This window comes from Lotus japonicus, chromosome 1 (genome assembly GCF_012489685.1).
Source record: "Lotus japonicus ecotype B-129 chromosome 1, LjGifu_v1.2".
NCBI lineage: Eukaryota > Viridiplantae > Streptophyta > Magnoliopsida > Fabales > Fabaceae > Lotus > Lotus japonicus.
Genome location: NC_080041.1, coordinates 55,604,539 through 55,614,327, shown reverse-complemented (window position 1 = coordinate 55,614,327; position 9,789 = coordinate 55,604,539).

Genomic DNA, 9,789 nt, shown 5'->3' with positions numbered 1-9,789 from the left:
ACCCCTGCGACAGTTTTCGATCCGATAATTTTTCTGAGCTTAGATTCATCTTAGTTACGACTAATAATAACCTAGGAACCAAGTTTGATCGAAGAAAAATCGACCCACACAATTGTGGGGAGTGGCCGAGAGCACCCTCAAGGGGGGAGGAAATCCGACTTTTTCGAAAACTTGTCTTAACGCGTTAGATTGTCGAACCACGGAGTTTGTAGTGTTCCGTGTAACCCTAGTACGTATTGTTTGCTGAGTTTCTGACTCATTTTGTTGATTTCTGTGATTTTTGCTTAAGGTTCTTTTGAGGAGTTTCCTGGAGATTAAGGCGAGGAACGTGAAGGAGCTTGTGAGGAAAACGCTGGAGGAGCTACAGGTGAGGGCTACTCACTGAAGTATTAGTTAATGCTTTAGGTGTCAACGTATTCGACTTGATTTACTGTTTATGCACTTGTTTGTGTTTGACTGGGAAAATGTTTTCTGAGGCTTCGGCTGACAATGTAGATTATTCATCTACTGACTGTTTTTGGAGTTTGAATTACATGCTACGTGCTAAATGGTTAATCTAGGATGTGTGATATCTGCCATATATGCTAAGTGCTACGTGGTTAATCTAGGATGTGTGATATCTGCCATATATGCTAAGTGCTACGTGGTTAATCTAGGATGTGTTTATATATATGAGCTATGATGGTTGTTCTGTGCTGATTTAACTATGCTATTGTACGTAAATCTGTGATACTGGAGAGTGAGGATAACGGGCAAGTCATGCCGAATTTTTATGAGATTTTTGAGAGAGTTTGAAAGGACAAACGGAGTTCGGGCCTTGTTACGTTTTAGTGGATCGAGACCTTCTCTGGGAATTACTTGGGATTATGGGATCTTTGAAACTCATAGGGTTATGACAAGACTAAACGAAACCTATTTTGACAAGGAAAATTCATAAGACATTAATCAATCTCTAAACCTTTGAATAAGGATAACAATCTCAGTTAAGAGCTTAGGACTTGAAGATTTGTTTGAAAAATGAGAAGTGTCGTCGAGTCCAAGTTTTGAGGAAATTTATAGGTTTCTGAGTATGTTGATACTCTTTTGCTCGATGAGCAGTTTATTGTTTGACTATCTAAAGTTTAGCCGGAAACTATAAGTTTCCAAGTACAATCGTACTCTTTCGCTCGATGAGCAGTTTATTGTTTGGCTATCTAAAGTTTAGCCGGGAACTTTAAGTTCCAAGTACTTTGGTACTCTTTGCTCGCTGAGCAGTTTTTGACCATCGGATGGAGATGAGTCGGATAACTCAAGAAGTTATCATGAATAATTACATTCTTTCTTCTTATGATTAATTGATTTTGTCGCAGAATCGACATTTACCTTAGGGACATTAGGTTAATTAGAACACGTGGCGACGTGTCGAGTGAGGTCGGAGACGTTGTTTGGCTAATCACTTTGCATTCATGCACTCATTTTCAGGTTAATACACGGCGTGATACCGGACCTCGGTGGATTCCAAAATGGTCATAAGACCCGGATTTCCATATTTAGAACACTACGGTGGTTCTTAGTAGCAGACGGAATGGCAGACCTACGGGTTCACTGCTGATCTAACTACTTTTGTGTGGTGTAAGAGACACGCGAGCAGGGAGGTACCCACCGTGGCTGGTGTTAGGGCCGTCTCGTTGATGTCCATCCTTTCTTCTGGAATGCATCTTGTCAACCAGCATTGCATTTCATGCAACATACATACTGACTTAGTTTGCTGAGTGTGATTGGTACTTGTTAATCCTATTTGAGGCATGCTAATTGTTATTATGATTCTTTCATATTCATTGTGATATATGCAGCCCTAGGATGTTATCCCTAAACTTATAAGCCTAAGTGGCTATTATTTATTATCCTTACAAATTGGATTTATTATTTATATAATTCTTTGGAGTTGACCCTCGCGTCTTCTGTGTGTGTTTTGGCGGACTACGCCCATTGCAGATGAGTATGGCGGATTGGTTTACGATGGTCAGCCCTTCGGGGGGGACCAGGTTCGAGATGCTTGATCAGGATGACCCTGGTGCATGGGTGGTCGACCCCGCTGGCCACCGTGCGACCTACTCGGGGCGAATTATGGAGGATCGTGTCGACCGACTTGGACGCCTGACGGAGGGAGTGCTGAGGAGATGTACCGGGAGCTTCAACTTGCCGCCTGGCGTGCATTGTGGACCAGGATTAGGAGGACCGCCACCACTATCATCTTCTGATGATGAGGACCCCTCTGAGGAGGAGCCAGTGGGTGGGACTTCTGCGGAGTCCAGCTCGTTCACTGCTGCTGTCATCGATGATCCTGGCTCGGGCCCTAAGCCCGAGAGGCCAGTGCAGGAGCGCGTCAGGGTAGAGAGAGAGGGTAGGATTGTGTACATTGACTTAGTCGTTCTGGATTCAGATTCGGACGACGACCGCGCTGGCATGTAGGATTGAGTGCTAGTGTAGGCTCCTCGAGATGGGATTAGTGTAGGAGTAGATTCAAAGCTCTGACCGTCATGCTTTCAGTTTGGGACAGGGTAGTTTCCTGCCGGTAGCTTTTTGTGTGGCCTCCTTATGGATGTCACAGAGAGCTGGTTGGATTAGGGGGTCTTTTCTTAGGCCGCTGGGCTAACTTGTTCTCAGTTTTTGAGGGATAGTGTTGCGGACACAAAACTTTTCCTTGGTTTATACATATTGCTTTCGGGCGTTACGTTCTGTCTGTTACCCGTCGCTGGAGGTTACTCGTCACGTGGTTTGTATTAGCGGGGCATGTATATATTATTGTACATTAGTTTCTGTTAGCTTTTGTTGGGGAGTTTATTGCTTTCTGTCTTTAATTATATTATCGAAAAAAAAATATTCACGTTTTTCCGCTTATGTATTTCTTTTTGGTTACTAAAGTGACGCCACCGAAATTGGGGTGTTACATGATTCCTAGGTTATCATTAGTCGTAACTAGAGGGAATTAAAGCTCGGAAAAATTATCGGATCGAAAATTGAAGTAGGGGTATTTTGGTCAATGTTTTTAGCTTGGAAATTCAAAATTGGAATTTCAGAAAACAAATTGGATGGGGTCGTCACAAACGACGTCAATGACAACTAATCCTACTGGCACGAAGCTCAGTCGAGAGTTTTTAGTCCAAAGAGCGAAACTTTAGTCGAAAAATGGGTATTTGAGCAGAATTGAAGCTCTGCGACGATTCGGCGTGATGTGATCCACTAAACATGCTCTTGGATTAGTAGAGAAGAGGTTTTGACAAAGAAATCAAGTCATTTGAACAGTTTTACAAAAAGCTCAAAACTTTGAGCACAGAAAGACATAGAGAAAAGCGACAAAATTTACAATCAGAGGTAAGGAATAGCATCAGTACCTCAAGGCCTACGCGTAGCAACGAACGGGGCAACGATCAGACAAGAATTAGCAAAAATCTCTTCTCCTCTTTCACTCCTCTTGCTCGCGGGTTTGGGTGGGTGTTGGGGTTTTGAAATTTGATTTCTCACCTATTTATAGGTGAGGGAAAATGCGGGAAAATGATTATTTGAGATTCCGATTTTTCCTGCGTGTTCCTCTGTGAATTCTAAGATAGATTCTGGCGACAGAATTCCAAAACCCGAAACAGGTTTCTTGGAATTAAAGCAAACAATCCAAAGTCGGTATGGATCGATTTAACCCGAAAAACTACTTTTTGCAGATGATGTCGGACAAGAAAACTTCCTTCTGTAGAAAGATTAGAAACATCAAAAGAAATCGATACGTGCGTGTGGAATCTTCGTTTGAAGCTTCGAATAGAAAAATTCTTCCCCGACGGTTTATTTTAAGGTTCTTGAGCTATCAGGGATTCAGTTTCGGCAAACTTCTGAGAATTGGAATCGGACGTTCGCACATTCCAGGGTATCGTGTCGAAACACTTGTCATGGAAAGGAATAAGAGAAATTCTTATATTCCTCTGAAGATTTTTGGAATTAGTTTATGTAGTGCCTTAAGAGTGGATTAGTTGTATACTAACGCTCTTGCCCTAGGCATAAGCGAATAAGACTCGCGCTATAACTTATATCGACTTTTAATACTATTCTTAGTCTTTTCGCGAACTTTCTCCTTCATAAATATATTCCATTCGATAAACACTTGTTCAGGTCTCCTTCACGTTACATTGAACCTAATCGTGAATGGGAATTTCATTAATTTATTCTAAGCTTAAAAACTTGGGTCTCACAAAGAAGGAGTAGACCATTGGCGAAGGGTGAAGTGGACCTACGCGTTGGAAATGGAGCAAGAGTTGCTGCCTTAGCTGTAGGATCCTATTTTTTAACTTTACCCACTGGTTTAGTAATTGAATTAGAAAATTGCTATTATGTGCCTGCTATTTCGAAGAATATAATTTTTGTTTCTTGTTTGGACAAGAAGGTTTTTTCATTTGTAATAAAGAACAAATATTGTTCTATTTATTTGAATGAAATGTTTTATGCTAGTGCACCATTAAGTAATGGACTTTATGTTCTTGATCTCGAAATACCAATCTATAATGTAAATGCGAAGAGGGTCAAAGTCAATGAATTGAACCATACTTATTTATGGCATTGTCGCTTAGGCCATATAAATGAGAAACACATTTCCAAGCTCCATCAAGATGGATACTTGGACTCTTTTGATTTTGAATCAATAGACACATGTGAAGTCTTGTTGATTGGGAAAGATGGTTAAGGCTCCATTCACTGGAAAAGGTGAAATAGCAAGTGATCTTTTAGGCCTTATACATAGTGATGTATGTGGACCAATGAGCACAATGGCTAGGGGAGGTTTTCACTACTTCATCACATTCACTGACGATTTCAGTAGATACGGGTTTGTGTATCTCATGAAACAAAAATCAGAATCCTTTGAAAAGTTCAAAGAATTCAAGAATGAAGTTGAAAATCAGCTTGGCAAGAAGATTAAAGCACTTCGATCAGATCGAGGTGGAGAATATTTGAGCCAAGAATTTGATGACTATCTAAAAGGGTTTGGGATTGTTTCTCAACTCACTCCCCCTGGTACACCACAATGGAATGGTGTATCTGAAAGAAGAAATCGAACCTTATTGGATATGGTTCGTTCAATGATGAGTCAATCAGATCTCCCTAACTCCTTCTGGGGACATGCGTTGCTAACGAAAGCTTTCACACTAAACCGTGTTCCATCTAAGGCTGTCATAGAGACGCCATATGAAATCTGGACTGGAAAACGACCCAGTATGTCTTTTATCAAAATTTGGGGTTGTGAAGCATATGTGAAACTTCTAATTTCAGATAAGATTGGACCCAAATCTGGTAAATGTCTTTTGTGGGATACCCAAAAGAAACTAAGGGTTATTACTTCTACGATCCTACCGAAGGCAAAGTGTTTGTCGCTAGAACTGTTGTATTCCTTGAAAAAGAGTTTATTTCCAAGGGAATAAGTGGGAGGAAAGTAGAACTTGAAGCAATTCAATAACCACAAAATGGCAATGAGCCTATAATGGAACAAGAGCAAGAGTCACAATCAGTTGTGTTACCTCAAGCTCAGGAGACGCAAGTCTTGCGTAAGTCAGAAAGAGTATGGTCCATGCTCGAAAGATACGGTTTTCTCGTAACTCAGGAAGGACATGTGAAGGTGCGAAAAACACTAGAAAAGGGGGGGGGGGTTTGAATAGAGTTTTTGAATCACGGGTATACTTTTAAGCTTTTTCAAAACTCAAAGATAAAAACTAAGTGCTGAATGATAGGAAGTAAAGCACGCAAGTATTTTATCCTGGTTCACTTGAGATAAAAGCTCAAGCTAATCCAGTCCACCTGTGAAGGTGATTTCTTCCTTCTTCTGATGAAGGCAATCCACTAAAATCAATGAGTGTTACAACTGCACTTTGCAACCTGCTAAGTGACTAACAATACACTGATTTTCTCACTAGTATCCTCTTAAGAAGCTGATCTACCGATCCTCTTAAGACTAGCTAAATACTGAATCAGCCTTAATTCAGTCCTCTCAAGATCCGACCAACCTTGGTCTCTTGATGAACTTTACAATGTGATGTAAAAGGTTTCGGGTTTACAATAAGTGCTTCTAACAAGCGAATAGTAAACTCAGAAGTTTAAGAACAGTGAAGAAATAATGCTAAGAGAATGGTTCGTATATGTTGAATGTTTTCAGCAAAGTTTCTTAGCTTCTTTCTTCTTTCTTCAGCCTTTATATACTCCAAGACTTGTGATGTAGCCGTTGCTAGGGTTTTATCCGTTGGAGTGGCAATTCTGTGATATCAGACTGCTAGGCTGTACAAGGTAGGTGGCGGACAGACTGAGACATGTACGACGTTGTACTGTGATAGCGACCTGTCCTTTCACCAGTTGACTTGTGATCAAGGAGCTTCAGATGAACGTTGGTGAAGCTTCTGATCATCGTCAGATTGAAGCTTGGATTCTTCTGACCTTGCAACTTCTGCTTCTGAACACGTTCCTCAGAACTTCTGATCGTCAGAGCTAGAATAGCTTGGGTCTTCAGAACCAACTTCTTGCAAGTCTTCAGAACTTGAGTCTTCTGCTTCTGGACCGTTCCACTGGAACATCTGGTCTTCAGAACTTCTGACTTGAGTTCTTCAGAACTTCTTGAGAGCTTCCATCTTAAGAGCTTCTGAAGTATTTGCCACTGTTCAAAACGAACATGGTAGGTGAAAGAGCTCTCTTTTTGGTAACCCTTGGTTCTTCTTCTTCTGAACGAATAGGCTTGGGTCAGATTCAGAACCTGTTTCTCACATCTTAAAAAGACAAACGTTAGGGTACCACAATTGTTCATCATCACAAACCTTAATTGTAATCATCAAAACATAGAGATGCAACCACTGATCAAACCTTGATCTTACAATCTCCCCCTTTTTGATGATGATAAAACAAGTATTTTGATGAACAATTTTTACACAATAAACTGAATACACAGGAAAGAAAAGATCAGAGATTAGACTTATCCTTGTGTAACGGTTTGCATTGCTCTTTCTGAATCTGGGATGACACCTGATTCTGAGCTAGGGTCTCCCCCTGACTCCCCCTGAATCTATGACTTGATGAGATGATGAATAGTCTAGATTTGGAGTCTCGATGATGTGATTAGAAGATACGCATATAAGGATGTATGATCATCAGAAGTGATGGTTCAGAACTTGCGTAGAACACATAAAAACATAGAGCTTTGTCCAGATATAATTGGAATAAGGCGTTAGAAGCAGATTTGTAACACCCCGATTTCGGTGGCGTCACTTTAGTAACCAAAGGTAAACTTAATGCGGAAAAACGTGAAATATTTTTTTTTCGATAATAACTAAGACAAGACTGAATTAAATAAAACCCAAATGCGAAAAGCAATAAAACTATTATCCAATATATATTTACAACCCCCGCTGTAAGTACCCAACCTCGTCACGAGTAACCTCCAGTGACGGAAAGTAGTAGAAAAGAACGCCCGTAGGCAAAAGGTATAATCCAAAAGAAAGGTTAGGTGTCTGCAACACTGTCCCTCAAAATAAGAATAAGTCAGCCCAGATGGCCTAAAACAAGACCTCTTAAGTCCAACCAACTCTCTGTGATTCCCGTAAAGGAACCACACAAAAAGCTATAGGTGGGAAACTACCCTGTCCCCAAAGAAAACAAATGATGTTCAGAGCTAAGACTCTACTCCTACACTAATCCCATCTCGAGGAGCTCCCACCAGCACTAAAACCTACATGCTAGCATGATCGTCGTCCGAATTCGAAATCCAGAACGACCTAGTCTATGTACACCATCCGTCCTCCGCTCGCTATCGCGATGCGCTCCTGTTCCAGCATCCCAACTCTAGTTTCCCCCGAAGGGTGAACTGTCGTGAACCAGTCCGCCAAAGACATCTGACAAAGGGCGTTTGTCCGCCAAAGCACACACAGAAGACGCGAGGGTCAACTCCAAAGAATTACATAAATAATAGCACCAATAGATATAGATAAGAGAATAGCCACTTAGGCTTATAGCTAGGGATAACATCCTAGGGTTGCATATTCCATAATGAACTTAACAGCAATAATAACAATTAACATGTTCCAAATAGGATTAACAAATAACAATCACACTCGACAACTAAATCAGTATGCATGAATGCAGGATGATTAGTCAAACAACGTCTCCGACTCTCACTCGACACGTCGCCACGTGTTCTAGGTAAATTAAAGTCTCTAAAAGCTTACCCTAAGGTAAAGTCGATTTTGCGACAAAAGACACTTCTTCACATCAACATAGTAACTCATGATGATCTCCGGATCATCCGATTCATCTCAATCCGATGGTCACAACTGCTCAACAAGCAAAGAGTATCACATACTCGGAAACTACCGGTTTCCCGGACTTATCCCCAGGATAGCCCAACAATTAGGCATGTCAAGTCGATCCAACCCCTTGGGTTGAACATACGGACTCGCACACGCAACTCCCACAATTAGGCATGTCGAGTCGATCCAACCCATCAGGATGAACATACGGACTCGCACACGCAACAAATGACAACGCCAAGTCGGTTCACTCAAAAGAGTCGAACATACGGACATTGCGCGTGTCCAATGACTATCGCCGAATCGATCCAATCCATCGGATTGAACATACGGATCCGCGCGAGTCGAAAGGTTATCGCTGAATCGATCCAATCCCTCGGATTGAACATACGGATTCACGCGACTCCCACAATTAGGCATGTCGAGTCGATCCAACCCATCGGGATGAACGTACGGACTCGCACACGCAACAAATGACAACGCCAAGTCGGTTCACTCAAAGGAGTCGAACATACGGACATTGCGCGTGTCCAATGACTATCGCCGAATCGATCCAATCCATCGGATTGAACATACGGATCCGCGCGAGTCGAAAGGTTATCGCTGAATCGATCCAATCCCTCGGATTGAACATACGGACTCACGCGTGCCTGAGTGACTACCGCCGAATCGATCCAATCCATCGGATTGAATATACGGATTCGCGCGTGTCAACAATTATTGCCGAATCGGCCCAACCCGTCGGGTTTGGACATACGGATTCGCGCCGCAAAGTCGAAGATACACCCAACAACATAGCTGCTGCAACAGCACAACCACAACATCTACATACTCGAAGCCCCTCAACTTTCTCAATGCTGGGATCCGACGACACTTCTCGTTTTCCAAAACTATGATTTGCATCCAAAGCTTCCTTCCGAGATTATTACCATTACTTAAAGATTTAGAGGTTGTTTAATGTCTTATGAGTTTTCTTTACAAAATAATTATCCTTTTAGTCTTATCGCGAATCCTATAAGTTCTCGGGATCTCCTAATCCCCTAATGACTCCAGAGAATGTCTCGATCCATACAACACCACAACAAGGCCCGAATCTCATTCGTCCTTTCAAGCTTTCTCAAAACTCTCAAAATAAAATCGGCATGACCTGCCCGCTTTTCTCACCGTTCAGAAACTCAGATTATAGTGCAAAAGCAGAATTAACTCATCATAATCAATCAACATGTCATATGTCAATATCTTAAGCAATAACCACATAGCACCTAGCATATAAGGCATGCACCACACATCCTAAATTACCCAATTAGCACTTAGCATGTCATTCACTCATCAAAAACATTCAGTAGATGCATCATCTACATTGTCAGCCGAAGCCTCAGAAAACATTTTCCAATCACACACAATTCCAGTGCATAAACAGTAAACAATGTCGAAACATCGACCCTAAGCATTAACTAGAGATTCAGTGAGAAGCCCTCACCTGTAGATT